The sequence below is a fragment of the Pholis gunnellus genome (genome assembly GCF_910591455.1).
Source record: "Pholis gunnellus genome assembly, chromosome: 2".
Taxonomy (NCBI): Eukaryota; Metazoa; Chordata; class Actinopteri; order Perciformes; family Pholidae; genus Pholis; species Pholis gunnellus.
The window spans coordinates 1,273,262-1,277,230 of record NC_136536.1 but is presented as its reverse complement, the minus strand read 5'-3'; the positions used below and the strand labels follow the sequence as shown (position 1 = coordinate 1,277,230).

The window sequence follows — 3,969 nt, the reverse complement described above, 5'->3', positions numbered from 1 at the left end:
ACGCCACCAAACTGCCCCATGGAGGAGAGAAAAGAAGCTAAGCTAAGCTAAGCTAGCACCTGAAGCAACTCCACTACCCAGCATGCATCCTGGATGTCTGATGTTCGGTCACAGGAGAATAAGATGGATGAAAGCAGCGGGACGTCGGTGTCTGTTGAGTCCACGTCTTCACAGAGACCAGGATCCATAGTGGTCCAGGATCAAGCTGCACTAGACGGGTGGACATCAGGACAGAGAGCAGGACTCTGGTGGACCAGAGGACGCGTTATTGTTTTGTTTGTCTTGTTTGTTGTGTCCGTTCACATCAAACAGTACAAAGAAAGTATTCATGTAAATTGCTTCACATAGCACCTTTAAACCAGAACCCTTTGTGTCTCTCTGTCTGTGTGTGCGTGTGTCTGTGTGTGCGTGCGTGTGCGTGTGCGTGTGCGTGTGCGTGTGCGTGTGCGTGTGTGTGCGTGTGCGTGTGCGTGTGCGTGTGTGTGTACACACCACTTCTTGTGACGGTCTCGGGCTTCAAGCTGAGCTCCGACCTCAAAGGTGATTCCTGATCGGTCTGGAGGCGTCTTCATCTTCATCAGAGAGAAACATTAATCAGTAAATGTACTATTAATGATGAATTATTCATACATTCAGCACACTGTCAAATTAAATACATTTCAATACTTCAGAGTCCACCCCACTTTATTATATTTTAATTGATGGAGTTACATTTTTTTCTTGTATTTTGGAAATACATTTCTTTAAGCTTTATGTGCACTTAGATTGAAATGTCCATTTAACTAAATTACTCCTTTTTAATATAAACTAACCAACAGGATATAAAATTAGTTATAATGCAACATACACGTGAATGCAGCAGAAACAGATATAAAAGTAAAACTATAACAGGGAACAATATGCAAAATAAATACTTCTACGTCATACTTTAAGTACATTAAACTGATGCATATATTGTATTACTGAAGTAATAAAAGTATTTTCACGTTCCAGTATTAGTACTTTTCCTGAAGTATAGGATGTGAATATGTCAGGATAATATAATATATTATATATATATATATATATTTATAATTATATGATAATCTTTCTCATATTCACATACCTGTGATTGAGATTGAATTACCCCCCCCCACACACTCACTCACTCACTCACACACACACACACACACACACACACACACACACACACACACACACGACTTGTGACAGCAACTGACATCGCGAACACGCGCATGGGTTTTCTTTCTTCTTTTTTTACCTGTATTTTAAAGGTTTTTAAACATTCTAGATAAAAAAACGGCGACACAACTTGAATAGTTAGAGATGTGTTTTAGTTTATATGAACATTTAGACGACGTAAAAGCTGTTTCGGTAAATTTGGAGGCGACGTCACCTGTACGTGTGGTTACGTGATGACGACAGCACGTAACGGTTGCAGCCAAACATTTAGCTAAAGTCTAGCTTTTTTCATAAATACCCATAAATGTAGTGAGGATGACGACTCGGAACATACGTCACAAACAAAACATCAAAACTTAACCCCCGTTTAATCAATAAAATAAACTATTACATTAAGTTTGTATTGTCTTTTTAAACATTTCTGTGTCTAATCTGCTAGCTTCCTCTGAGAAAGAAGCTGATTGGTTCACGGGCTACGGAGGACGCCTACATCGGAACTCTCTTTGGACATCTTAGCTGTCAGTCAAAACAAGTCCCGCCCCGCCTCGGATTTTTTGACAGTGGCCAAAAAAGAAAGGAGCTAATGCTAATCTGTGTTAGCTCCACAGAGCAAAGCAAGAAATGTCAAGGGGCAAAATGCACAAAATGCTTAAAATGTACACGTCCGCGAGCTACACGTGCGTCAGCACGTGGACGGACAAATGTTTGACGTTGTTCACGAGAGCTCGCGCAGTTTAAAACAGAGTAGTTGTCTCTCCTTCATTGACTGTGCAGAGATAAGCTAACCGAGTTAGCCTGTCAGCCTCGGCTGAGTGCTAACTCGGTTAGCCCTCCACCGAGGCTGACAGGCAGCTCACTTTAACCCGGTGAGCTGTCGTTAAAGCGAACCTTTATTAATCTATCTCTGCTCTACAAATGTCATTATGAGCGTTAAAATGTGTAAACAAGAATCACAAAAGCTTGTTTACCTCTCGCGCTACTTGTGCACTGCACTCTTCTTCATACTGTGATATCCGCAGATGCGCATGCGCGACCGGATACCTTGCCAGCTGTGTTTTGGGGGGGTTGTGTAACCTCAAAATGTATGGAAGCCCATTCATGTCAAATAAAACACACTGTAAGTCATTATGGGAAATCTTTCTCAAACTAATGACTTAATTTGTGAAAATAATGAGTTATTATTACAAAATGATGAGTTAGTATATAAGTATATAAAGACTACTTTAGTACCTCCATGCATGATAATCAATAAATAAATAATAATAAATACATTTAAATGCTGCATTTGCAAGCGGTTTGCTGGGGTTCACTGCTTGATTTAGGTAGTATGACCTCTCTTGGATGCTTGCTTGCTTCCTTCCCAAAAAGCGTCACCTAACAGCTAAAGGTCTGCAGCAGTGTTGCTGCTGCACACAGATATTTCACATAACTGTAGGATGGCCTCGTTTGGGATGCATGCTTGCGCCCTTAATCTTAACATAACGTCTACTGAGGTCTGCAGCAAGCTCGCTGTTAGTCCGGCTGATGCTTAGCATGGACGTTATACCAGACTTGGCGTTGGGTTCCATTGTTTTGGGGGTTGATGCTCGATGCTCCCCGTTTTGGCTCGGTAGCTGCTGGCTAATCCGGCGAGCATTCAAAGAGCGGAGCCATCAGCGCCAAGTTTACCTGTTTTTCCATTTGTTACAATAAACGGTTAAACAATCTATGACGAGTGTTCCTGACTGAACTGATGTAAATATTGTCAGTATATGTCAGTATATATTATAAGATCATTATTATTTGTGTTTTTAATATTTAGTAAAGTTTGTTATGTTAAAACGCTGAAGATGTTGTCATTGTATGAAGCCTGTTCTATTGCTGAAGAACACACATTCACCAGCAGGTGGCAACATCGAGCCAACACCACGAGAGAGTGAAAAACAAGCTGTATATTAAATCACCACATGTCAACAGTTTAACAAACATGATGTTGTTTCATACATGTGATTATATAACATGAAGAAGAACAGCTTAATAGCAAATAGCAAATGTTTTGTAGCAAATACAACATTGATTCACAATCTTGTTGTGTCTCAAACTCTGAACTGCTGAATGTGTTTAATACATTTAATGTAAAAGCATCAATCAATGATACGAGTCACTGATTCTATCTGATCACATGCAAGCCTTCTCACTCATTTGTGGTTCATTGTTATTCATTTATTTTCTGTTTAATAGTTGAGTTATGTAGTGAGTCCAATAAATATTTCATCAATAAAGAACTTGATCATTTGATTTGTGTGTATATTAAATAATAGTTTCCTGTACGTCATGTGAAGAACTCCGTAGTAATCCTAAAATTTAGATTTAATTAATTAATATACAATTTTGAAATCTAAATTATGTTTTAACTATGTTAAAATGATATTCATTAAACTAATGGTGTCATATCACTGAAGCTAAGTACTATCATTATTTTTTTTACATGCTTATGATTCATAATAAAGTTATTAATAATCGTTACATTTTTTAATATTAATTGTTATTTATCAAAACTGCTACAAGCAATAACGCTGCAATTATTATTGTTACTATTATTATTATTATTATTATTTATCTGAGTAATAATCATTTATCTTGTTTGTTCTTGCTGGTCAGTTATTTATCATCATCGTGTTTTAAAACCAAACATCAGAGGACAGTCAGATATTATTACATCATTATAATATTAAAGCCTGATAGGCAAATAATGGTTCCATCAGTTTGCATGAGCTGCACATCTACAGTCAGCGACTGACAGAGAGG

General features: G+C 38.0%; 1 pseudogene across 1 annotated transcript in view; it reads right to left on the bottom strand.

The window, feature by feature from the left end:
* Positions 1–578, bottom strand: part of LOC306707765 (PHD finger protein 20-like) — a 10,380-nt pseudogene extending 9,802 nt beyond the window's left edge. The window contains exon 1 of the transcript XR_013767711.1: positions 493–578. The product of XR_013767711.1 is annotated as a PHD finger protein 20-like (transcript). The remainder of the gene's footprint in view (positions 1–492) is intronic.
* Between the last annotated feature and the right edge of the window lie 3,391 nt (positions 579–3,969).